The sequence below is a fragment of the Miniopterus schreibersii genome (genome assembly GCF_964146895.1).
Source record: "Miniopterus schreibersii genome assembly, chromosome: 6".
NCBI lineage: Eukaryota > Metazoa > Chordata > Mammalia > Chiroptera > Miniopteridae > Miniopterus > Miniopterus schreibersii.
In genome coordinates, this window is record NC_138107.1 from 3,558,316 (window position 1) to 3,586,309 (window position 27,994).

General features: G+C 43.1%; 1 pseudogene across 1 annotated transcript; it reads right to left on the bottom strand.

The window, feature by feature from the left end:
* Positions 1-14,150: 14,150 nt before the first annotated feature.
* On the bottom strand, positions 14,151-18,902 carry LOC308558675 (elongation factor 1-alpha 1 pseudogene; annotated as a pseudogene). The gene is made up of 2 exons: positions 18,549-18,902; positions 14,151-15,820 (listed from the first exon to the last, which is right to left on the bottom strand). The product of its transcript is annotated as an elongation factor 1-alpha 1 pseudogene (transcript).
* Positions 18,903-27,994: the final 9,092 nt, after the last annotated feature.

Sequence of the window (27,994 nt, forward strand, 5' to 3'; positions counted from 1 at the left end):
CTCTATCATTTAAATATTCAATGATAGAATAACTTTTTTTTTGTTTAAGTTGTCTTGAAGGATTTTTATTTCTGGAAACCATGAGAGCCCTATAACAGGGCCTCTCACATTGTGGTTGTGTTATAAATCATATTTTGTACATAAACACCACAGGAAAGTGCCACATTGTTTTCCAGAGTGGTGGTTCCATTTTTCCCACCAGCAATGTATGAGTGATTCAGTTTCTCCACATTCTCATCAGCATTTAGTGTTGTCACTTTTTAACTTTAGACATTTTGATTGATGTGTACTGGAGTTTCATTGCAGTTTTAATTTGCATTTCCCTAATGGTTAATGATTTAGAGCACCATTTCATGTGTTGATTTTTTGTCTGTATATCTTCTTTAGTGTATGTCTTTCATGTCTTTTGCCCATGTTCCAACTGGTTTGTTTGCTTTTTGTATTGTGAATTTTGAGAGTTCTTTACATAGTCTAGATACAAGTCTTGTTAGATATGTGGTATATAAATATGTTGAGGCATGTTCCCTCTATTCTCACTTTGCTGAGAGTTTTTATCTTAAATTGATGTTGGATTTTGTTAAATGCTTTTCCTGTATCTATTGAAATGTTCATATGATTTTATCCTTTATGTTGTTAATGTGGTGTATCATGTCTATTGATTTGTGGATATTAAATCAGTCTTTCATTTTGGGAATAAATCCCATTTGATCATGGTATATAATCTTTTGGTTGTACTACTAAATTTGGTTTGCTAATATTTTATTGAGGATTTTTGCATCTATGTTCATCAAGGATATTGGCCTATAATTTTCTTTTTTTTGGGTAGTACTTTTGTCTGGTTTTGGTATCAGAGTAATGCTGGCCTTGTAAAATGAGTTTGAAAGCCTTCTCTCTCCTTCAGTTTTTTGGACTAGTTTGAGAAAGATAGGTATTAATGCTTCTTTGAATGTTTGATAAAAATCACTTTTGAAGCCTTCTGGTCAGGACTTTGTTTGTTGGAAGTTTTTTTGATTACTGACTCAATATCATTTGTTGTTGGTCTGCTCAGATTTTCTGTGTCTTCTTGATTCAACCATGGAAGCTTGTATGTTTCTAGGAATTTATCCATTTCTACCAGCTTGTCCAATTTGTTGATGTATAATTGTTTGTAGTATTTCCTTATAATCCTTTGTATTTCTGTGGTGTCAGTTGTCACTTTTCCTCTTTGATTTTTGTTCTTAGGTGAAGTGCTCTGAAGATTTCAATTAAATCCATCTGATCTAGTGTGTCATTTAAGGCCACCATTTCCTTGCTGATTTTCTGTCTGGAAAATCTATCCATTGATGTCATGGGGTGTTAAAATCCTTTACTATGACTGTATTACTGTCAATCTCTCCCTTTATTGTCCATCAGGATTTGCTTTATATACTTCTGCACAAGGGTTATATCCTCTTGCTGGATTGCTTCCTTTATCATTATGTAACGTCCTTCTTTGTCTTCTTTGTTTTAAAGTCTATTTTGTCAGATATAAGTATTGCTACCCCAGTATTTTTTCATTTTTACTTGCATGAAATATCTTTTTCCATTCCTTTACTTTTAGTCTGTGTGTATCTTTTGTTGTGAGGTAGATCTCTTTGTTGTGAGGTGGAGCATATATATATAAAATCTTGTTTTCTTACCCATTCAGCTACCCTATGTCTTTTGTTTATTTTTAATTTATTTTTATATTTTATTGAATTTATTGGGGTGACATTGGTTAATAAAATTATATAGGTTTTAAGGGTACATTTCTATAACACATCATCTGTATATTGTATTGTGTGTTCACCACCCCAAGTCAAGTATCCTTCCATCACAATTTATCCCACCTTTACCCTTTCCCTATCCTGTCTTTTGATTAAAACATTTATATTTAAAGTGATTACTGATAGGTACCTGTGTATAGCCATTTTCTTCCTTTAATTATGTTTCTCTCTCTCTCTCTCTCTCTCTCTCTCTTTCTTCTTCTTAAAGAAGACCCATTAATATTTCTTGTAATACTGGTTTGGTGGTAACAAACACCTTTAGTTTTTTCTTGTCTGGGAAGCTCATAATTTCTCCTTTAATTTTAAATGCTAGCCTTGCTGGGTGTAGTAGTCTTGGTTCTGGGTGCTTGCTTTTCATCACTTTGAATATTTCATACAAATCCCTTATGGCCTGAAATGTTTCTGTTGAGAAATCAGCTGATATTCTTAAGGGAGCTCCCTTGCAGATAACTGTCTTTCTCTTGCTGCTTTTTAAGATTCTCTCTTTGGGGGATACCAAGATGGTGGCAGATTAAGTGGAAGTTACACTGATATTCTCCCAGGACCAGGCTAAAATTACAACTAAAATATAGAAAAACCATTCTGAATAATCAACTGAAGACTAGCTGGAGACCACCTTCATAACCAAGGACCTAAAGTGGAGACCACATAGAGACTGGTAGAAAGTGTGGAGGCATGAGAGGGCTGGCTGGACTCCCACAGGCAGCAGCTGAAGGTCCAGAGGGATATCTCAGCTGTGGGGGGTTCCCAAGGAGAACTTTGGGATTTAAACCCCAAGCTGGCCTGCCATTCCAGAGCACCAGTACTGGGAAAGGTGCCCACATAACACCTTGCTGTGAAAAGCTGTGGAGTTTCTGTCTGCCAGGAAGAGACAGCTGGGAATGCAGGCACCCTCTTAAAGGGCCAACACACAAACTTTTGTGTGCAGCCACTAACTTTGGGCTCTGGTGGTGTGTGTGTGGGTGTGGAGATGACTGGAGCTTTGTGAGGAGAATCTAGGGAGGCTTGCTTGGGGGATAGAGCCCAGAGGGCAGACATCTGGATCCCTGTACTGAATCATCCCCCCATATGGCAGAGGACAGCTTTCTCAGGCAGCTTTTGCCTGGTGGGGAAGCAATTGCCCCACCTATTAGAAAACTTATCACTCCAACCCGTGGGATTTCTACAGCCTGAGGCTATTAAGAGACTAGATAACAATCAGCCTCTGGGTGCTTTGAGTCTTTGCCTGATTTGTTTCTGGAGCCAGGGCTTGGAAAAGCAGAGCTTGGTACACATCTTGGTCCTTTCCAAACACACCCAGCCCCAGCAGAGGGAACCCATGGGTTGCAGAAAGCTTCAAACAGGGTACTCAAGGCCAGTCACAAACAGTGTCTGACATTGGCCAGCACCAGAGAAGATCCAAAAGACTGGGAGACCTAGCAGATCTACCAAATACATAGAAACAAATCCAAACAGGCAGCCAAAATGGGGAGACAAAAAAGCCTCAAATGAAAGAACAAAATAATTTTCCAGAAGAAGAGCTAAATGAAATGGAGATAAGCAATCTGTCAGATATAGAGTTCAGAATACTGACTGTAAGGATGCTCAACAGCATGAGAAAAGAAATGGAAACTATGAAGGAAATTAAGAATGACATAGTAGAAATAAAATAAAAACATTGGAAGGCATGAACAGCAGATTAGGGGAAGCTGAGGATCAGATCAGCAAATTAGAAGACAGGGTAGAAAAAAATCAGTCAATCAGAGAACCAAAAAGAAAAAACAATTAAAAAACAGTAGGACAGTTTAAGGGAGCTGTGGGACAACATGAAATGTAACAATATTCACATCATAGGAGTGTCAGAAGGGGAGGAGAATAAGCAAAGTATAGAGAATCTGTTTGAAGAAATAATGGCAGAAAACTTCCCTAACCTGGTCAGGGCAAAAGTCACACAAGTTCAGGAGGCACAGAGAGTCCCAAGCAAGAAGAATCTAAAGAGGCCCACACCCAGATATATCATAATTGAGAAAAGCTATCTGCTATCTGTTCCTTACAAGGCTCCCATAAGGCTGTCATCTGATTTCTCATCAGAAACTCTACAGGCCAGAAGGAAATGGCATGATGTGTTTAAGGTAATGAAAATAAGGATCTGAAACCAAGACTACTCTATCCAGCAAGGCTATTATTCAAAATAGATGGTGAAATAAAGAGTTTCCCAGACAAAAAACGGCAATGGAGTTTATCACCACCAAGCCAGCACTGCAAGAAATGTTAAAGGGATTGCTGTAATAAGTTGAAATAGAGAGAGAAATATAGGTGTAAAGAATTAAAATGGCAATAGATAAATACCTATCAATAACCTTAAATATAAATGGATTAAATGCTCCAATCAAAAGACAGAGGAATGATGAATGGACAAGAAAAAAAATGCCCAACTATATGCTATCTACAAGAGACCCACCTCAGAGCAAAAGACTCACATAGGCTGACAAAAAAAAACTTCTGGAGGTCTTTAAGGGAGAGATTGACAGCAATACAATCACAGTAGGTGACTTTAATACCTCACTGACTACTAGTTAGATTTTTCCAGCCAAAAAAATCAACCAAGAAACAGTGACTCTAAATAGCACACTAGATCAGATGGATTTAATTGATAGTGACAGTACATTTCACCCCAAAGCTGTAGAATATACATTCTCCCCTAGTTCACCTGGAATATTTTCAAAGATAGACCACATGTTAGGACACAAAACAAGTCTCTATAAGTTCAAGAAGATTGAAACCATATCAAGCAACTTCTTGGGCATTTACACCATGGAATACTATGAAGCCATAAAAAAGGATTTTTTACCCTTTGAAACAGCATGGTGGGACCTGGAGAGTATTATGCTAAGCAAAATAAGCCAGTCAGGGAGGGGAAGATGGCAGCACTGTGAGAAACAGCAGAGCGCCCCCACTCCCAGCTACAGACTCGATTTACTCCTAAAATACTAGGTAGCCAGCTTGGAAAAACCAGAGAAACACACCTGAATGGACAGAGTAGGAGTGGGGAGCACTGAAGAAACATCATAGAGCCCAGTAAGGGGGGGGCATAAGAAGGGGGAGTCCCCACTGAAGCCTGTGCTGGGCTCCAAGCCCGCAGGCTTGGAGGCTGCAAAGCTCCCTCCCGGAGTGCGGGCGGCATCCAAAAGTGGGGTTCCCACACCCGGAGTGACAAGAGGGGAAGGAGCGCCCCGCACACAGGGCAGAGGGACCCAGGGGAGCAGTGAGTCCTGGAGGGAACGGCGCCTTCCTAGGAAACAAAGCCTCTAATGGCAGATGGCTCCTTCCTAGCGAAACAAAACTTCTAGTGGCAGCTGCCACTGGCGTCTAATGCTCAGGGTGCCGACCATAGGGAAGGCTGTCCCAAAGTGTGTGGCACCCCAGTGGTAAGGGACCAGAGGACTGCGCTGAGCAGCCACACACAGGGTCCCTCTCCCTCCCTGTGGGGCATTGTGTTGAGCCCTAGAAAGCACTGGATCTGCGTGGCGCAGAGGACGGGAGGAGCCCTCCTGCCCTGAGCTTGCAGTTGGGAGAGTTGGATCTGTGACCAGCCCTGAGGGTATCCTGCCACCCTGAGCTCCCAGTTGGGAGAGACTGGAATCTTTGACCAGCCCTGAGGGTGCCCTCCCACCCTGAGCTCCCAGTTGGGAGAGGCTGGGATCTGTGACCAGCCCTGAGGGGCACTGTGGTGGCCTGTGAAGCCACCCCAGCCCTGCTGAGACCAGCGGTGCGGGGAGCTGTGTGGAACTGACTTTGGGTTCCGTCCCCTGGGTGCCTTGGCATGTGGGCGGCGGGACCTTGCAGGGCAGACTTTCTGCCTGTGTATCGCTTTGTGCGTTTGTGAGTTTGATCATGGAACTGGCTCCCACCTTCCCGGGGTGCACTGCGTGGGCAGACCAGTGGAGGCTGGGATTGGGGTCTGCACAGTAGACTGTCTGAGGGGCGGGCCTGGTGCCACCAGCCAACCAGAGCTGAGCAGGGAGGGGTGGAGCCCATCTGCCTCTCCTGTAGCCAGGAGCACTGCCCCCAACAGGAAAGGGGCGGGTCCAGCTCACTGAAGACCCCGACAGCTGCAGGGCACAATCCTGAGGGGGAAGGGAGAGCAGCTCACAGGAGGACATTACAAGAATAAGACTCTCAGGGACTGTTGTTTGGGAGCTGGAGGAAAAGCTGAAAACCCCTGCTGCGGGATGGGCAGGCAAACGGCTCACCAGAATGTTGTTTTAATTGAACCCGCTGAGCCCAGGCTGCTGAAATGGCCCATACAGAAAAGGCAACAGGCTGACATCAATCTGAAGCTGCAGCAGGGCAGAGCCTGGGGAACTAGAATCAGAGGACAGGGTAGGGACTGAGGAGCTGGCAGTGGAGCAGAGACTAACTCCCTCACAGTGAGTGCCTGACAGCAAAACATCTACTATCAAGACTTTCTTGATATTCCCTGCTTAATGACTGGGACTTTATCATTATAACCCAGTTTACTGCTTTCCTCTATAGTTTCCACCAAATCTCCTACCAGACTCCCTCCCTGCCTGGGGTATATCACTCTTTCCTCTCAATTCATTGGCATAACTTTTTTTTCTTTTTCTTTTTCTACTTTCTTTTGTTCTTTTGTTATCCTCCCTTCTGTCTTCCTGTCTTTTTGTTTGATTGTTAGTTTCTCTTATTCTCTTCATTGTATTTTTGTTTTCTCATTTTCAGCTATTATCCTGTTCCTATTCTCTTCCTTAAGTTTTTGCTGGCTCTTCTTTCAGAATCTTTTCTCTGCTTCTGTTATCTCCCAGTAGCTTCTCTATTTTTTACATTTTAGTTATTATTTTCTAAATTTTCATCACTATTAACAACAATATACATCTCTCTCTAAGCATTACTTTTCTTTCTCTTTTTTTTAAGCTTTTTTTTTTTTTGTGTGTATGTTCCCTTTTACTCTCCTAGTTCTATTTTCACGTGGGTTGTTTTCATTATGACTGTCAAGATATTTTGTAAGATACCTCTTGTTTCCTGGAAATTTAGTTGTGTATTGTGCTGCCTTGCCAGCACCTGTACAACAGCTTACATGACGAGGTTGGGGCTGAGACACAGCCAACCTGAGAGGAGAGTCCTCCCAAGGACTGATCAATGACAATCTAGACTGAACCACAACAGGAGAACATAAAGAAACCACAAAAGGGACACCCACAAGAGGGACAAGCCTAGAGCAAACAGCTCAGAAATATAAAGAAAACACACCTCTGGGCTCCACTGGACCCCCAAGACAAAATCCCATCCCACAAGATTGGGAGACAGCAAATATATCTAATATATAGATACAAACATTAAGACCTACCAAAGTGGGGAGAGAAAGAACCCCCAAATTAAAGAAAAGGAAAAATCACCAGAAAAAGACTTTGATGAGATGGAGTTAAGCAAGTTATCAGAAACAGAGTTCAGAGTATTGATTATGAAGATGTTCAAGGAACTTAAGAAGACACTAGATGATAAGATGGAGGACCTTAGTGAAAACATGAAAAAAGAGATACATACCATAAACAAAACTCAGACAGAGATAAAGAATGCTGTACCTGATATCCAGAATGCAATGGAAGGGATTAAAAGCAGGCTCAATGAAGCAGAGGATAGGATAAATGACTTAGAAGACAAGGTAGAAAATCACTCAATCAGTGCAGCAAAAAGAAAAAAACACTTAAAAAGCATGAGGACAGTTGTAGCTTTGGGACATGAAGCAAAACAACATTTGCATTATAGAAGTGCCAGAGGGGGAGGAAAGAGAGCTAGGGATAGACAACTTGGTGGAGGAAATAATTATAGAAAACTTTCCTAGGCTGGTGAGGGAGAAAGCCCCACAAGTTCTGGAAGCACAGAGGATTCCAAACAAGAGGGACACAAAGAGACGCACTCCAAGACACATCATAATTAAAATGGCAAATGTCAAGGACAAAGAGAAAATATTAAGGGCTGCAAGAGAGAGATAAGCAGTGACCTACAAGGGAACCCCCATAAGGCTGACAGCTGATTTCTCAACAGAAACTCTTCAGGCCAGAAGGGAGTGGCATGAAGTTCTCCAAGTAATGAAAAGCATGAACATGCAACCAAGATTGCTTTATTCAGTGACTATTATTTAAAATTGAAGGTGAAATAAAGAGCTTCCCAGACAAAAAAAGGCTAAAGGAGTTTAGTACCACTGTTGGGAGCCGGTGACGTGTCTGGACATGGTCCATGCCACCTGAGGGTCTGGAGTCAGGGACTCGACCCTCCCCACAATGATCCTTGATATTGAGAGCCCGCTACATGTCTGGACACAGTCCACATAGCCTGAGGCTCTGGAGCCAAGGACTCAACCTTCCCCGCAGGTTCCTGTGGGGAGCCAAAATTAAGAGAGTTACAAAAGTCTGAGCTCATGCAGGAGGCAGGATGTTTACGCTGAAAGTGTGTTTGTGCTGCCTGGGAAGAACTACTTTGTATCACCCTCACTTCCTTACCAGTTGTTTGTCACTCACTATATAATAAAGGTGTTGAAGCCATTTGAGGCTGCACCTCATTGGAGGGCAGCCCTCCTGATCCCATAACTGTTTTTGTCTCTAATTCCCACTGCTCAAACTCAGGTTTGTTCCTCTTTCAGGCTGGTTCCTGACAGTACCACCAAACCAGCATTGCAAGAAATGCTAAAAGGACTGCTTTAAGAAAAAGAAGGAATAGTGAGAGAAAGGTGCATCAGCATGAAGAGCAAAAATGGCATTAAATAAGTTTATATCAATAGTAACCTTAAATGTAAACAGAATAAATGGTCCAATCAAAAGACATAGGGAAGCTGAATGGATAAAAAAACAGGACCCAAATATATGCTGTCTACAAGAGACTCACCTGAGAGCAAAAGACTCACACAGGGTAAAAGTGAAGGAATGGAGTAAAATATTCCATGCAAATGGAAAGGAAAAGAAAGCTGGAGTAGCAATTCTTATTTCTGACAAAACAGGTTTCAAAATAAAGACCAACACCGGAGACAAAGATGGTCACTACATAATACTAAAGGGATCAATCCAACAGGAGGAAATAACCCTTATAAACATTTATGCATCCAATATAGAAGCACCTAAATATATAAAAAGTTTTTGGGGGGAATTTAAAGGGGAGATTCACAGCAACACAATCATAGTGGGGGACTTTAACACCCCACTGTCAGCATTAGACAGATCATCAAGACAAAAAATAAATAGGGAAACACAGACCTTAAATGACTCACTAGACCTAATGGATTAAGTTGACATTTACAGAACATTTCACTCCAAAGCAGCAGAATACACATTCTTCTCAAATGTACATGGAACATTCTCAAAAGTAGACCACTTGTTAGGGCACAAGGCAAGTCTCTACAAATATAAGAAGATTGAAATCATATCAAGCATCTTCTCAGATCACGATGCCCTGAAACTAGAAATCAACCACTATTAAAAAAACTCAAATATATTCAAACACATGGCGGCAAAATAGCATGTTATTAAACAATGAATGGGTTACCAAGGAGATCAAGGAAGAAAACAAACACTTCATGGAAAGTAACGAAAATGAACAGACAACAACCCAAAATCTATGAAACACGGGAAAAGCAGTCCTGAGAAGAAAATTCATAGCATTACAGGCCTATCTCAAGAAACAAGAAAAAGATCTAATGAACCATCTAACACAACAACTAAAAGAACTAGAATGAGAACAGCAAGAAAAGCCCCGAAGAAGGAGAAGGAAGGAAATAATAAAAATCAGAGCAGAAGTTAATTAATGACATAGAGACTAAAAAAACAATACAAAATCAATGAAACAAAGAGCTGGTTCTTTGAAAAAGTAAATAAGATTGATGCACCTTTAGCCAGACTCACTAAGAAACAAAGAGAGAGGACCCAAATAAATAAAATCAGAAATGAAAGAGGTGATATAACAACTGACCCAACAGAAATACAAAAGATTATAAGAAAATTTTATGAGCAACTATATGTCAACAAATTGGGAAACATGGGGGAAATGGACAAATTCCTAGAAGCATACAACCTTCCAAAGCTGAATCAAGAAGAGGCAGAAAACCTAAATAGGCCCATAACAACTAATGAAATTGAAGCAGTAATAAAAAAACTCCCAGCAAACAAAAGTCCTGGACCAGATGGATTTACAGGTGAGTTTTACCAAACATTCAAAGAAAAATTAAGACCTGTTCTATTCAAACTATTCCAGAAAATTCAAGAGGAGGGAAACCTCCCAAACTCTTTTTATGAGGCCAGCATCATCCTAATCCCCAAACCAGATAACGATACTACAAGAAAGAAAATTACAAGCCAATATCCCTGATGAACATAGATGCTAAAATCCTCACTAAAATACTAGCAGACCGGATCCAGTAATACATTAAAAAGATCATACATCATGAACAAGTGGGATTTATTTCAGGGATGCAAGGCTGGTACAACATCCACAAATAAATAAATGTGATACATCACATAAACAAAATGAAGAACAAAAATTATATGATCATATCAATAGTGGCAGAAAAAGCATTTGACAAAATCCAGCACCCATTTCTGATAAAAACTCTCAGCGAAGTGGGAATAGAGGGATCAAACCTCAACATAAATAAGTCCGTATATGACAGACCTACAGCCAACATTATACTCAATGGTCAAAAACTAAAACCATTTCCATTAAAAACAGGAACAAGACAGGGGTGTCCACTTTTATCCTCTTATTCAACATAGGACTGGATGTCCTTGCCATAGCCATCAGACAGGAAGAAAACATAAAAAGTATCCAAATTGGAAAGGAGGAAATAAAACTGTCATTATTTGCAGATGACATATTGTACATAGAAAACCCTAAAGACTCCATCAAAGTACTACTAGATTTGATAAACAAATTTGGCAAGGTAGCTGGATACAAAACCAACATCCAGAAATCAATGGCATTCTTATACACCAACAATGAACTTTCAGAGGGAGAAACTAAAAAAGCAATACCATTTATTATTGCAATTAAAAAAATAAGATACCTAGCAATAAACTTAACCAAGAATGTAAAAGACCTGCACTCGGAAAACTACATGACACTGAAAAAAGAAATAGAGGAAGATTTAAACAAGTGGAAGAAGATACCATGCTCATGGGTTGGAAGAATTAATATCATTAAAATGTCCATACTACCCAAAGCAATTTATAAATTCAATGCAATTCCTATTAAAATACCAACAGCATATTTCACAGACCTAGAACAAACATTTCAAAAATTTATATGGAACCAAAAAAGACCCCAAATAGCTGCAGCCATCTTGAGAAAAAAGAGCAGAGTGAGAGGGATCACATTACCAGACTTCAAACTGTACTACTAAGCCATTGTAATCTAAACAGCCTGGTATTGGTACAACAGGCATATAGAGCATGGAACAGGACAGAGACCCCAGAAATACACCTACACCATTATGGTCAGTTAATATTTGACAAAGGAGGCAAGAGCATCCAATGGAGTAAAGACAGTCTCTTCAATAAGTGGTGCTGGGAAAATTGGACAGATACATGCAAAAAAATGAAAATAGACCACCAACTTTCACCATACACAAAAATAAACTCAAAATGGATAAAAGACTTAAATGTATGTCACCAAAGCATAAAAATACTGGAAGAAAACATAGTTGTAAAGTCAAAGACATCCCACATAGTGTAATTTTCACCGATACATCTCCTAGGGCAAGAGAAACAAAGGAAAAAATAAAAATATGGGACTTCTTCAAACTAAAAAGCTTCTGCACAGCAAAAGAAAACAGCCTCAAAATACAAAGGATCCCCACAGTCTGGGAAAACATATTTGTCACAGATGTATCTGATAAGGGGCTAATTTCCAAAGTGTACAAAGAACTCATATTACTCAGCAAAAGGAAGACAAACAACCCAATTAAGAAATGGGCAAAGGACATGAATAGACACTTCTCCAAAGAGGACATACAGATGCCAACAGACACAAGAGAAAACGCTCAATGTCGCTAATCATCAGAGAGAGCAAATTAAAGCCACAATGAGGTATTACTTCACACCTGTCAGAATGGCTGCCATTAACAAATGAACAAACGACATGTGCTGGCGAGGGTGTGGAGAAAGGGGAACCCTAGTACATTGCTGGTGGGAATGCAGACTGGTGCAACCACTATGGAAAACAGTATGGAGTTTCCTCAAAGAATTAAAAATGGAGCTGCCGTTTGACCCAGCGATTTAACTCCTAGGAATGTATCCTAAGAATCCTAAAACATTAATCAGAAAGAACATATGTACCCTGATGTTCATAGCAGCACAGTTTACAATAACTGAGATCTGGAAACAGCCCAAGTGCCCATCAGTAGGTGAGTGGATAAAAAAGCTGCGGGATATGTACACCATGGAATAGTGGGCAGGTGCAAAGAAGAAGAATCTCGTACTCTTTGGGACAGTATGGATGGACCTGGAGAAAATTATGCTAAGTGAAATAAGCCAGGCAGAGAAAGACAAACATCACATGATCTCACTTATACGTGGAATCTAAAGAACTTAATAAACTGATAAACACAATAGATTCAATGACATGGAAGCATAGATCAGACTGACGAATGTCAGAGGGATGGAGGAGGGCAGGTGGGTGGAGGAGGAGAGAGTAACCAAAGAATTACAACCCAAGGACTCGGACAATCATGTTGAGATGGACTGGTGAGGGGAATCGGACAGTGTGGAATGAGTCGTTGGGGAGAAAAAGGGACCTCTGTAGTATTTTAATAAAAAATAAAATTGAAAATATTGAAAAAAAGAGAAAACTTAAAAATTAAAAATTTAATGTAAGTAATTTATATATATATGAAAGCTTTACCTCCCAGTATGAATGCAGTACCTATGAAATTTGTGACTTAGTGTTAGGCCGAAAATATAACATGAGGGGATTTATAAAAATCTATAAACGTAAAAACAAACAACCCAAAAAACAACCAAAAGAAAAGAACAGAATTAGCCAGTCAGAGAACGAGTGTCACTTGATATTACTCATATGTGGAATCTAATGAACAAAATAAACCGATGAACAAAATAAATCCAGACGCAGAAGCATGAAGAGGCTGACATATCTCAGAGGGAAAGCAGGGGTGTGTGTGTGTGTGGGGGGGGAGAGATTAACCTAAGATCTTATATGCATTTATGCTTAACTCATAGACACAGACAATAGTGTGGTGAAGGACTGGAAGGGGAGTGCAGGGTGGAGATTGTCAATAGGGGAAATAGCTGACATTTGTATTAGTTTCAACAATAAAGATAAATTAAGACATAAATAATTTTCCTTGTCTTTAATCTTTGGCCTTTTAATTATGATGTTTCTAGGTGTGGGCCTCTTTGGGTTCATCTTGTTTTGTATGCTCTGCACTTCCTGGACTTGTGTGGATTTTTGCCTCACCAGGTTAGGGGAGTTTTCAGTCATTATTTCTTCAAATAGGTTCTTGATTCCATGCTTTCTCTCTTCTTCTGTGGTATCCCTATATTGTGGATGTTGCTATGCTTCATTTTTTTGCTGGTCTGATTGGGTGTTTTCTGCTATCTTGTCTTCCAAATTGCTGATTTAATCTTCTATTTCATCCAACCTACTGTTTATTCCTTCTAGTGTATTTTTCAAAATCCCCACCCAGGGATATGTATATATTGAATTTTCTAGAGGGAGAGGCAGACATAGAGAGAGAAATATTGATGTGAGAAACATTTATCGGTTGACTCCTGTATGTGCCTACACCGGGGATTGAACCCACAATGTAGGTTTGTGTCCTGAACGGGAATCAAACCCACAACTTTTTGGTATATGGGGCAGCACTGCAACCAAATGAGCCACCCCGACAGGGCATACTTCTGATGTATTCTTTGTCTTTAATGTTTGACACTTTAATTATGATGCGTCTTGGTGTGGGTCTTTTTGGGTTTATCTTGATTGAGACTCTGTGTTTCCTGGCCTTTTTTCTTCACCAGGTGAGGGAAGTTTTCTGTCAGTATTTCTTCAATCACTTTCTCTATTCCTTGCGTAGCTTCTTCTCCTTCTAGTATCCCTATGATGCAGATGTTGTTTCGATTCATTGCCCCAAAGCTCCCTTACACTCTCCTGCTTTTTAATGTTTTTTCCAATTGCTGCTCTGAGTGAGTGTTTTTTCTACCTTGTCTTCTAATTTGCTGATTTGGTCCTCAGCTTCTTCTAGTCTACCATTGAATCCTTTCAGGGTATTCTTTATTTCAGCTCTCTCATTCTTCATTTCCATTTGATTCTTATTCATATTTTCAACCTCTTTTTTTCATGCTGGTGTAGTTCTCATTAAGCTTTTTTTTTTTTTTCTCATTAAACTTTGTTTTAATGGGTCTCAAAATTCTGTGACAGATTTTTGGTCAAGCTGTTTCCATTAAAAAGTACTGGTTTTAAAAACTAATAACTTAAAAACTGCCACACACACAAAAAACCAAATGGTCCACAAAACATTCTCCTTTCCTTCTGAAGGTTTTACGATGCATTGTAATCATTAACCTGTCTTTTACTATTAAACTTAAATGGACGATTGGGAGAAACAGTTATGAGACTGCTTTTTCACCACTGATTAAGGCTGGGGTGGCAGGTATTGGGGATAATATTCATTTAGCCTTCTGAGCTTTCTGGGCAGACTTGGTGACTTTGCCAGCTCCAGCTGCCTTCTTGTCCCCTGCTTTGATGACACCAATATCAACTGTCTGTCTCATGTCACAAACAGCAAAACGGCACAGAGGAGGGTAGTCAGAGAAGCTCTCAACACACATGGGCTTGCCAGGCACCATATCAATGATGGCAGCATCACAAGATTTCAAAAACTTAGGGCCACCTTCCAGCTTTTCCCCAGAACAACAATCAATCTTCTCCTTTAGCTCAGCAAATTTGCAAGCAATATGAGCTGTGTACAATCCAGCACAGGTGCATACCCAGCACTGATTTGGCCTGGATGGTTCAGGATAATCACCTAAGCTGTGAAGCCAGCTGCTTCCATTGGTGGGTCATTTTTGCTGTCACCAGTCACATTGCCATGACAAACATCTTTGACAGACACATTCTTGACATTGAAGCCCATTTTGTCCCCAGGAAGAGCTTCACTCAAAGCTTCATGGTGCATTTCAACAGACTTTACTTCAGTTGTAACATTGACTGGAGCAAAGGTGACCACCATGCCGGGCTTGAGAACACCAGTCTCCACTCGGCCCACAGGGACAGTACCAATACCACCAATTTTGTAGACATCCTCTAGGGGCAGACTCAGGGGCCAGTCAGTTGGATGAGTTGGTGGTAAGATGCAAAGAGCTTCAAGCAGTGTGGTTCCACTGGCATTGCCATCTTTACAGGTGACTTTCCATCCCTTGAACCAAGGCATATTAGCACTTGGCTCCAGCATGTTGTCACCATTCCAACTAGAAATTGGCACAAATGCTACTGTGTCAGGGTTGTAGCCAATTTTCTTAATGTAGGTGCTGACTTCTTTAACAATTTCCTCATATCTCTTCTGGCTGTAGGGTGGCTCAGTGGAATCCATTTTGTTAACACCAACAATCAGTTGTTTCACATCCAGTGTGTAAGCCAGAAGGGCATGTTCACAGGTCTGCCCATTTTTGGAGATACCTGCTTCAAATTCACCAACACCAGCAGCAACAATCAGGACAGCACAGTCAGCCTGAGATGTGCCTGTAATTATGTTTTTAATGAAGTCTCTGTGTCCTGGGGCATCAATGATGGTCACATAATACTTGCTGGTCTCGAATTTCTACAGGGAGATATCAATTGTGATACCATGCTCACATTCAGCTTTCAGTTTATCCAAGACCCAGGCATTCTTGAAGGAGCCCTTCCCCATCTCAGCTGCCTCCTTCTCAAATTTTTTGATGGTTCTTTTTGTCGATCCCACATTTGTAGATCAGATGGCCAGTAGTGGTAGACTTGCTGGAATCTACGTGTCCAATGATGAAAATTTTGATATGAGTCTTTTCCTTTCCCGTTTTGGGTTTGATTTAGTGGTGGTTTTCAAGACACCTGTATTCTGGCAGCAAACCCGTTGCCAAAAAAAAAAAAAAAAAAAAAAAAAAAAGCCTCATTAGGCTTCTTATAGTTCTCATTAAGTTGCTTATAGTTCTCACTAAGTTGTTTGAGCACCCTTATAACCATTACTTTGAATTCTTTATCTGACAAATTGCTTGCTCCATTTCATTTAGTTGCTTTTCTGCTGATTCCTCTTTTTCTTTCATTTGGGGTTTCTTTGTCTCCTCATTTTCACAGTCCAGTAGTCTGTGGTTCCAGGTGAGGCAGGCAGGGTGGGGGGGGGCAGTTCTGCATGTCCTGAGGTGACTGTGTCATGCCAAATAGCAGAGGTAGGTTCGACCTTCTGGTGGTGCTGGGTTAGGTGTGCTGGGGCACTGTGGCAGGTCCATGCACCTGGGGTCATCAGGTCACAGAAGGTTGGTCTTTCAGGGGCAAGGGTTCAGGCACATCTTGTTGTGGAGGCAGGTCTGTCTGTCCCAGGGCACCAGGCCATGGCTACTGGGCAGTTGTCAGGCAGCTCAGCGGTTTGTCCAGGGGCACCAGTGGGTTACTGTGGCTGGTCCGTGTATGTGGGAGCTTTGAGTCACATGGCTGGGCAGGGTACTCCATGTCAAGGTGGTGGGGTCAGTTGCCCAGGGGCACTGGGTTGGGTGTGCTGGGTTGGGGGAAGATCCCTATGTACAGGTGGGACATGTGTCAAGGTGGTGGAGCAGGCTAGGCAGTCTGCTAGTTGATGGGGTGGCAAAGGCTGAGGACCCTGCTCCTGGAGGGTGTGGACTGGGCTGGGGGCTCTGCTGCTTGATGGTGTGGAGCATGCCAGGTGCCAGACAGGGTTGAGGGTGCTGGGTGCTCTGTAGGTGGAAGGCCTGGAGCTGGTGGAGGGCACAGGGCAGGCTTTGTGCTCCACTCACAGAGGGGACATGGTTTGGCTAGGCTATGCTGGAGAAGGCAGGTGGGCTGTATGCCCTGCTGGACCCTTTGGGGCTGCTGGGCACTCCACTGGTGGAGGGCTTGATGCTGTTGGAGAGCTCTGGGCTGGTGGGGTGCTACCCTCCCAGAGGAGGCATGATCTGGCACTCTGCTGCTAGATGGGGCACGGCAGGCCAGTCACTCCTCTTCTGGAGGAGGTGGGGTGGGCTGGGGACTCTGCTGTGGGCAAAGCATGCCCCACTCACCAATATGGGCACTGCCTGTCAAGACAGGAACCAGTCCTCTGAGGCCCAAGGTTCAGGCACCACAAGTTCCTCTGTATAGCCCACGTGTTCTTGAGCCTTTGAGTCCCTGCAGTGGGGCCCTGTGTGCCTGTCTGTGTCCTAGGGGTGCTGGGGCAGGGCCACTCCCTGCAGCCTCCTCCCATGGAGGACCTTGTGCTGCTCCAAAATGGCATGCTCTCCAACTTCAAGCATAGAGGATCCTAGAGCTGAGCATCACGCAGGGGCTAGCAGCTCCTTCACCAGGAGCACCAGAACCTGCTCCAAGCTCCTGCTCCCACAGACAGAGCCCGCCCACATTCACACCTGCAAGCAGTCTCCCTTGTGCACACTCACACATGCACTCTGATCCTGCCTACCAGCATGTGGGACCCCCTTCTAGTATGTTCTTCATTTCAGATATTGTATTCTTCATTTCTGACTGGTTCTTTTTTATGAGTTCTATTTTCTTTTTCATGTTGTAGTTCTAAGTTCCTTGAGCATCCTTATAACAATTTTTTTGGTACTTTATATCTGAGAAATTGCTTGCCTCCATATAATTTAACTTTTTCCAGATAGTTCTCCTGCTCTTTCACTTGGGCCTTTTCTTTGTCCCCCCATTCTGGTTGCCTTTTTGTGTTTGTTTCTATGTATTAGGTAGATCTGATATGACTTCGTCTTGGCATGGTGGCCTTATGTAGAGGTGTCCTGTGGGACCCAGTGGCACAGTGTCCTTCATCACCTGAGCTGGGTGCTTCAGGAATGCCCCTTGTGTAGGTTATGTGGGCTCTCCTGTTGTAATTGAGTATTGATTACCATTGGCTTGCTTGTGCATGAGGGTCAACCCTCAGGTTGGCTGACTGTGAGGATCAACCTCGACAACAATGTATGAGCTGCTGTGCAGATGCTACCCCACATGAAGCAAAATTCACTTCAGCAGGGTCTGGTGCCAAGATCTCCCTTTGGATATGTCACTTGTGAAGATAATTGGATCCTGCTCTGATGTTGTCTGAAGCTGGTCACTGGGTGTGTTGGTTCTGGGACTATGGGAGGGACACTGGTGCAGGCCAGTGTCAGATGCTGCTTGTGACTGGCCCTGGGCAACCTCTTTTGAGCTACAAAGCAATCCACAGTTTGTGGTTGCCTCTGCTGGGCATGGGTGTGCCTGGGAAGGACCAATTTGCCCACTAAGGCTGGCTATTATCAGCACTGGGCCCACGGGCTGGTCAGATAAAGGCCCAAGTAACCCCAAAATCTGCCTTTGCCTGCCTCTGCCTGATGGTTGCCTGTTAGGCTCAGTCACTGAAAGAGCCTCTGGTGGTACTTGAATTGCATGAGGTAGGTTCTCAGTGAATCAACAGATAGGGGTGAATGTTGTTTACCAGATTGATAAAGATTCAAACTCAGTGCCAGTGCTGGGTCTGAGGCCACCCAGCAAATGTTCCTGGATATACCAAGTCTAGCTGCCACCCACTGGGTGATCGCATACCTCTGTGGTAGTGTGGGGTCTTAGGAAGTTATCAGGATGAAGCCAGCAGAATTTATCAGGTCCAAACAGACGAAGATTTGGCCATGTGAAGGGAGGCCTCTGCAAGCGTTGGGTGTGTGAGGGAAAAACGGCCCTCATCCAAGAGCCGCACAACTCAGTCTGTTCCAGATTTTGCCATGAGCCCAATCTCAGCAGGGTGGGACTGCTTGGAGTTGTGAGGATGGAGGTAGTGGCTCTCCCATGAGCAGCAGGTGCTGGCCACACTTTGGGGAAATGGTGGGGTGGCCCCCGCTTCAGAGCCACACAACTCAGTCTCCCAGATTCTGCCCAGACCTCAGTAGGGCAGGCCACCATGAGTTTGGAGGGTAGGTCCAGCAGATCTGTGAGATGGAGGTGCCCGGTCAGGTTCACAGGAAAGTGGGGGGAATAGCTCCTGCCCCGAAGCCACATACTTCAGTCACTGACACCCCGAGTCTTTTTGGAACTCTGCACCTGGACTGACTCCTCAGCAGGACACAAGCTCTTTAATGTGGGGCAATAGGGATCATGGAGGGTGGAGCTCTTGCATTTCTTCAGGCTGATGCCATATGGACTGGAGAGTATGCCACCTAAGAAGGTGTCTGTGGTGTGGGAATGAGTCAGCAAAAGGATCCTGGTGGCTGTCCCTTTGTAGTAGAAACAATAGGTCAGGTGCAGAGGGTTACCATATTAGAGAGCCCTGGGTGCCTAGCAATAGGAAAAACTATAAACCCTTGCACACCACTCCCTTAAGCATTAATTCCTGGAAGATGACATCTAAGCTTCAGTTGCATTTCAGCTCCAGATCAAGAGAAGCAGCAAAATTAGACAGAGTGATGCCATGACTGACATCAGGACCAGCTGCATTGATGAATGACCCCCCTGGTGCCGAACAATCAGTGAGGACCATGAGGAGTCACACCTGGAAAGCTGATGAGTTCTATTGGGATTCTCCCCTTAGGCCTCTAGATAAAAGTCCTTTGTACAGGGACCCTGTGCTTGCTCTCTCTTTTTTCCAGAGTACACCCGTACCTCTTCTTCCTGTTTTGTCCCTCAAGGTGCGTATCTCTCTCCCTTTTCCTCCCAAGCTCTGAGAGTCCTTCTACTGCCTCTGTTACTTTTGAAATAAGCTTTCTTTCATAATTTGAGTTCCTTGCCTCTGAATTCTTTGAAGCCGAACTCAAGTACCAAAGTTGCTGAACAGAGGTCCCGCCTAACTTGTTGGTAATGCCTGGTGCCGTTTTTCCACCTCTATCACCTTCAGCAATCTTCTGAGGGCCATAAATCCCAGTTTTTCCTTACACATCTCTAGTCTGCTCTGCCCTCCCTCCACCAGAGCCCAGGATGAGTGACTGCAAACAAGATTTTGCGCGTTGGCCCTTTAAGAGGGTGCCTGTGTCTATAGTGGACTCCTGTCTCTCCCTGATGGACAGAATCCCCCATTTTTACAGCTAGATGTTATGTAGATGCCTCTTCTTGGTTCTGATGCTTGGAGCTGGGGAGCCCAGCTTGGAGTTGAGGCCCCTTGCTCCTCAGGGGAACCTTTGTAGCTAACATTTCCCTCTGGAATTCCAGCTGCTGTCCATGGGAGTGGGGCCAACCCATTTTGCATCTCTGCCCTTCCTACCAGTCTCTATGTTGCTCCTTCTCTAAATCCTTGGTTATAAGACCTCACTTCAGCTAGTCTTCAGTTGGTTATTTAGGATGATTGCTTTATATTTTAGTTTACTGTAAATTCAGTTTGGTTCCGGGAGGTGGTGGGTGTAGCTTCCACCTACTCTGCCACCATCTGGAATCTTAGTCCTTTTTGCTTTTCTTTTTCTACATTCTTGAGGAGAATCTTAGATTATTGATTCGATATTTTTCTTTTCTAAGGTGTGAAGTTAGTGCTATAAATTTTCTCTTATAATGCTTTTAAAAAAAATTCTCACCTGAGGATATTTTCTCTATTGCTTTTCAGAGAGAGTGGAAGAGCAGTAGAGGGAGAGAAACATCAATATGAGAGAGGAACATTGATTGGTTGCCTACCTCATGCACCCTGACCAGGGCCAGAAACCAAGCCCGCAGCCGAGGCATGTGTTCTTGACTAGATCTAACCAGAGACCCTTCAGTCCAGGGGCTGACCCGTTACTCTAATCCCTGAGCCAAACTGGCCAGGACTCTCAGAATGCTTTGCTAAGTCTCACAAATATTGATGTTTTTTTATTTTCATTTTTATTTAGTAAAATTGTATTTTTCAATTTTACTTAGATCTTTTATTTTTCTGTTAATCCTCACTTGAGGATATATTTTTCATTGAATTTTTTTTTTTTTTTTTTTTTTTTTAGAATGGGAGGGAGGGGGGAGAGAGAGAGAGAGAGAAAGAGAAACATTGATGTGAGAGAGACCCACGGATTTGTGGCCTCCCACATGTGCCCCAGCCGGAGCTGGGGATTGAACCTGCAGCCCAAGTACATGCCCCTGATGAGGAATGGAACCCATCACCCTCCAGTGCATGAGCCAGTTCTCTAACCATTGAGCCACATAGGCCAGGCCACTTGAGACTTTTTTGATTTGAGGATTATTTAGAAATGTGTTGATTATTTTCCAGGTATTGGGAGATTTTTTTTTGGTTATATTTCTGTTATTGATTTATAGTTTAATTCCATTGTGGGCAGAATACACATTATGATTTCAATGATTTTATATTTATGGTTTGTTTTATGGCTTAGAATATGGTTTATTTTTATGTCTTGTGAGTGCTTGAAAAGAATGTATAGTCTTTATTATTGGGTGGAATTGTTTATAAATGTAAATTAACTCTGAGTTTTTCTGTATATACTTGCTGACTTTCTGTATAGTAGTTTTATAAAAAAAATTTTTTTATTGTTGAAAGTATTACAGATGTCCCATTTTTCCCCCCATTGACTTCCTCCACCTCGCTCCCGCCCCCTTTCCAGGCCTTCACCCCATTATTGTCTGTGTCCATGGGTTATGCATATATGCATATAACTTCTTTGGTAAATCTCTTCCCAACCCCCACTCCCTTACCTCTTCTGTCTGAAATACAACAGTTTGTTGCATGCTTCAATGTCTCTGGGTCTATTTTGTTTGTCAGATTCTTTTGTTCATTAGCTTCTTCTTAAAGAAGACCCTTCAACATTTCCTGTAGTGCTGGTCTGGTGGTGATGAACTCCTTTAGCTTTTTCTTATCTGTGAAGCTCTTTATCTGACCTTCAATTCTAAATGATAGCTTTGCTGGGTAGAGTAATCTTGGTTGTACGTCCCTGCTTTTCATCACTTTGAATATTTCTTGCCACTCCCTTCTGGCCTGCAAAGTTTCTGTTGAGAAATCAGCTGACAGTTGTATGGGTGCTCCCTCGTAGGTAACTAGCTGCTTTTAAGATTCTCTCTTTGTCTTTAACCTTTGACGTTTTAATTATGATGTGTCTTGGTGTGGGCCTCTTTGGGTTCCTTTTGTTTGGTACTCTCTGTGCTTCCTGGACTTGTAAGTCCATCTCCCTCACCAGGTAGGAGAAGTTTTCTGTCATTATTTTTTCAAATAAATTTTCAATATCTCGCTGACCTTCTTCTCCTTCTGGTATTCCCATCATGCAAATGTTGGGCCACTTGAAGTTGTCCCAGAGCCGTCTTACACTATCTTCATATTTCTGGACTCTTTTCTTTTTGTTCTTCTCATTGGGTGTTTTTTGCTTCCTCATGTTCCAAATGCTGATTTGATTCTCAGTGTCCTCTTCTCTACTGTTGATTCCCTGTAAATTATTCTTCATTTCAGTTCATGTAGCCTTCATTTCTGATTGGTACTTTATTATGTCATTGATGATCTCACTAGTTTCCTTAATAGTCTTTCTAAGATCCTTGAGCATCCTTATAACTATTGTTTTGAACTCTGTATCTAGTAGCTTGGTTGGCTCAATTTCATCTAGTTCCTCTTCTAGAGATTTCTTCTGTTCCTTCCTTTATGACATGTTTCTTTGCCTCCGCATTTTGGCTGCTTCCTGGTGCTTGTTTCCTATATTAGGAAGAGCTCTTATGTCTCCTGGAATTTGTAGAGTGGCTTTGTGTAGTAGGTGTCCTGTAGTGCCCAGTGGCTCAGCCTCCCCAGTCACCTGAACTCGGCCTTCTAGGTTCCTCCTGTGTGTGGTGTGTGCACTGTCCTGTTGTAGTTGAGCTTTGGTTGCTATTGGCATTACTGGGAAGAATTGACCCCCAGGCCAGTCAGCTGTGAGGACCAGCTGCAGCTATAGTTAAAGAGCTGCTGTTCTGGAGACATCCCTATGGATCAAGATTTGCTTCAGTAGAACTTTGGTGTTCACTGAGTCCGCCCCTTGAGTGTGTCACTCCTGGATGTGGTAGGGTTGTAATCATGCGTGTCTGATGTTGACCACCAGGTGCACTCTCTCTGTGGCCTCTCAGGAAGTGCAGAGTCAGCCTCTGCCTGTGCCTTGCCCAGGGCCACCCAGCATGAGTGAGCTACACAGCAAACCATAGATGGCTGGTACTTTGCTGGGCTTGGTGGTGTTCAGGAGAGGCCAAGGTATGAATCAATGCAGGCTGCTGCTAGTGGCAGGCCTGGGGCCACTTATCAAGAGATATGGGGCATGCTCAAGCCAGCTGCTGCTTATTTGAGAGATTTTAGGAAAGCTCTAAGCATGAGGCTAGAGATGCCAGTTGCATAGAAAAGCCACTGGAAATGGCTTGGGTGAGCTTGCAAGTAGGGAGGATCAGGGTCTGCGGGAATCACCAGGGCAGGGTGATAGGTGTTACTCAGGTTGATGGAGATTCAGAAAAGGCTCCTGTCTGCCAGCACTGTAGGGGGAGGGCTCATCAAAGGAGCAATGGCCTCTGCCAGCTCCTCTGTCTGTGAGAAAGCTGCCCCTCCAACTCTTTCCCTGGTCCAGGCAAGTTAGTTTCTCCCTGGATGGCCTAAGTTCTTTTCAAGCTGCTGCCCAGCACTGGAGCTCAGAGGGTATGAATCTGGGTAAGTCCCTGTGCTGGCCCTTTAAGAGGAGCTGCCTGGTACTCCAGCAGCCTCTGCATCCCTCAACCACAATCCCCGCTGGTTTTTACAGCCCAAAGTTGTAGAGATGTCTCTTTCCAGCACTGGAACCCTGGGCTGGAGGGTCTGATATTGGGCTGAGACCCCTTGTTCCTCTGGGAGACCTCCACCGACTGAGACATCCCTCCCAGTTTTAAACTGCAGCACCGAGCGTGGGACCACAGCCTATCCTGTGATTCAGCCCAGATTCCATCCTGGGTCTCTGACCCTCCTACCCGTGTCCATGATTCTTCAGTTCCCTAATTGTAGGACTTCTGTTCAGCTAGGTTTCAGGAGGTTTTGAATGATGGTTGCTCTGTATTTTAGTTGTAATTTTGAAGTGGCTGTGGGAGGCGGCGGGTACTGTGGTTACCTGTTGCCATCTTGTTGTCTCTGCACAGCAGTTTTATCAGTTGTTCAGAGGGGGATGTTGTAGTTTCTAACTATAATTGTGAATTTGATTATTTCTTTCTGTTCTGTCAGTTTTGCTCACATGTTTTGCAGTCTTGTTTAGTGCATACAACTTTAAGATCGCTATGTGTTGTTGGTGGATTGACACTTTTATTATTATATACTGTCTGTCTCTGTCTCTGGTAATTGTCTTTGCTCTTATTCTATGAAAGACTCCACGGAGGTTTTGATTCAGTTATATTATTTTTGTATTCTAAACTTTACATTTTTTATATCTTTTATTCTTTGCTGAGACTCATTTCTTTGTTGAGACTATTTTTCATAATTTTGTTTCCAGTGTGTTCAGATTTTTAAACCCTTTTTTCAGATAATTCTAACACCTTTGTCACCTTGGTATTGGCATCTTTTAATGTATAATTTCATTCAGTTTGAGACCTTCCTGGTTCTTGCTATGACAAGTGATTTTCAGTTGAAAAACCTAGAGAGTTTTATATTGTTATGAGAGTCTGGATCTTATTGAAGTCTTCTGCTTTAGCTGGCTTTTAAAAAATTCTGCTCTGACAGGGGACGTGAGGGGGCAGAACTGCCTCATTTCTGCCAGGGAAAGAAGAATCCCAGTTTCCCTACTTGGCCTCTGCTGACACTTGATGGGGGATGCTCCTTGTTACTACTGGGCAGGGGTAGGAGTTCTGGCTCCCCACCTGTTCTCCACTGAGATTGTAGTGCAGATGGCCTCACTTTCCACTAGGCCTCCTCTGACACAATCCCAGCAGGAAAGAGCAGCATTTCATTACCGCTGGTTGTGGGTGGAAGTGAAGATTCCCCATGGGGTCTCCCCTGATCCCATGGGTAGGAGGCCTTTTACTAGCCAGCAGAGATGAAAGGCCTGACTTCCCACTTGGCCGTCTTTGACACCACACCAATGGGGTTGTGGGGCACTTCATTACAACCTCATGAGGGTAGAAGTCTGTGTTCTTCCCTGGGCCTTTGCTGGTGTGAATGGATGTGGGGTCACAGTTTTTTTCTGTGGTAGTTGGCTGAACTATAGTCAAGTTTCATGTCTTGCTAGGATGCTCTTTTCAGACTTCTGTGGGTTTCTTCTTGGTCTGTGCCAGGGATGGGGAACATCTGGCCTGAAATGATCTGGTGGCACCCTGCCAAGCAAGGCAACCACAGGTGGGACTTGAAATTCAATAAATCTAGGAGCTTTATTTCAGAGCTAATTTTAAGTTGGTAATTTTGTATGGCCCATGAATGATATTATAAATATCTAAATGGCCCTTGGCAGAAAAAAGTTTCACCGCCCCTGGTCTATGCCTATTGGTATTTCTGGGTTGCTAGCCTCTTCAGCTCAAAGTCTGGGATATATAAGGCAAGAAGAAAACCCAGGGAATTCACCAGAGTGTTGTTCCTTACATTCCAAGACTCCCAGCTTTGTTTTACACATAACATCCAGATTTTTAGTTGTACTTAGTAGGCAGAGTAGGGAAAAGTGCATCTGCCCCATCTTTTCAGAGGCAGAAGTGTGCACTTTGAGTAATATTTATTTTCCTTCCTTATCTCAGTTCTCCTCCAAAGGCCTTTAGGTTAAATATGGTGCCAGGATCTCTTGGGGAAGTTTGGACTTTGCAGACTAGAGAAGGCCTACCTCGTCTTTCCTTCTGTCCATTGTACTCCTAGAAATACATACTAAGATTGAACTATCTTAGGCCACCACTGCCATCTCATTTGCTGACAGTTTGTCCCTATTTGTTATCATCCATCATGCTCCTAAAATGTCTCCATGGGTTTAATTGCAATTTTATTTTTTTTTTACTTTTTAAATTTATCTTTATTGTTGAGAGTATTACAGGTATACCATTCCCCCCCCCCAATTGACCCCCTCCACTTCTCTCCCACCCCCTCCCCAGGCCTTCACCCTGTTATTGACTGTGTCCATGGGTTATGCATATATGCATATAACTTCTTTGGTTAATGTCTTCCCAACCTACATCCCCCTTCCCTCTGTCCTCTGAAATATGATCGTCTGTTGCATGTATCAATGTCTCTGGATCTATTTAGTTCATCAAATTCTTTTGTTCATTAGCTTCTTCTTTTTTTTTTTTTTTAATATATCTTTATTGATTTCAGAGAGAGGAAAGGAGAGAGAGAGAGGCAGACAGACAGAAACATCAATGATGAGAGAGTCATTGGGGATCGAGCCTGCAACCTGGGCACGTGCCCTGACTGGGAATCGAACCCTGATTACCTGGATCCTAGGTCAATGCTCAACCATTGAGCCATGCCTGGCCGGGCTTAGCTTCTTCTTAAAGAAGACCCTTCAACATTTCCTGTAGTGCTGGTCTGGTGGTGATGAACTCCTTTAGCTTTTTCTTATCTGTGAAGCTCTTTATTTGACCTTCAATCCTAAATGATAGCTTTGCTGGGTAGAACAATCTTGGTTGTAGTTCCATGTTTTTCATCACTTTGAATATTTCTTGCCACTCCCTTCTGGCCTGCAAAGTTTCTGTTGAGAAATCAGCTGACAGTCGTATGGGTGCTCCCTTGTAGGTAACTAATTGCTTTTCTCTTGCTGCTTTTAAGATTCTCTCTTTGTCTTTAAACTTTGACATTTTAATTATGATGTGTCTTGCTGTGGGCCTCTTTGGGTTCCTCTTCTTTGGGACCCTCTGTGCTTCCTGGACTTGAAAGTCAATTTCTTTCCCCAGGTAGGGGAAATTTTCTGTAATTATTTTTTCAAATAGGTTTTCAATTCCTTGGTCTCTTTCTGCCTCTTCTGGCACCCCAATAATACAAATATTGGGCCTCTTGAAGTTGTCCCAGAGGCTCCTTATACTATTTTCATATTTCTGGATTCTTTTTTCTTTTTGCTCTTCTGGTTGGGTGTTTTTTGTTTCCTCATGTTCCAAATTGCTGATTTGATTCTCAGCGTCCTCTACTCTACTGTTGATTCCATGTAAATTATTCTTCATTTCAGTTCCTGTAGCCTTCATTTCAAATTGGTACTTTATTATGTTATCAATTTTCTCAGTTATTTCCCTAACAGTCTGCTTAAACATCCTTATAACCAAAATACTGAACTCTCTGTTAGCTTGCTTGGATCTGTTTCATTTAGTTCCTCTTCTAGAGATTGCTTCTGTTCTTTCCTTTGTTCTTTCCTTTCCTCTGTTTCTTTGCTTCCACATTTTGGCTGCTTCTAGGTGTTTGTTTCTATGTATTAGATAGAGCTGCTATGTCTCCTGGAATTTGTGGAGTGGCTTTGTGTAGTAGGTGTCCTGTAAAGTCCAGTGGCTCAGCCTTCCCAGTCACCTGAGCTGGGCCTTCTAGGTGCTCCCCTGTGTGGGCTGTGTGCATTGTCCTGTTGTAGTTGAGCCTTGGTTGCTATTGGTGTAACTGGGAGGAATTGACCCCTGATCAATCAGTTGTGAGGACTAGCTGCAACTACAGCCAAAGAGCTGCTGTGCTGGAGACACCCCTACGGAGTAGGATTTACTTCAGTGGAGCTTTGGTGTTCACCAAGTGCGCCCCTTGAGTGTGTCACTCGTGGATGTGGTAGGGTTGTAATCCAGCATGGTTGAGTCTGACCACCAGGTGCACTGTCTCTGAGGCCTCCCAGGAGGTGCAAAGTCAGCCTGTGCCAGTGCCTTGCCCAGGGCCACCCAGCATGAGCTACACAGCAAATCGTAGTTTGCTGCTACTTGTGCTGGGTTTGGAGATGTCCAGGAGAGGCCAAACTACAAGCCAATGCAGCTGCCGATAGTGCCAGGCCTGGGGCCACTTATCAAGCTGTATGGGGTTCCGCTGCTGCTTGTTTGAGAGATTTTAGGAGAGTCCTAAGCATGAGAATAGAGAGGCCACTTGCATAGAAAAGCCCCTGGAAATGGGCTGGATGAGCTGCAGGTGGGGAGGGGCAGGGCCTCTGGGAATCACGGGGCGGGGCCAAAGGTGTGAGTCAGGTGCTGGGGATTCAAATATGGCG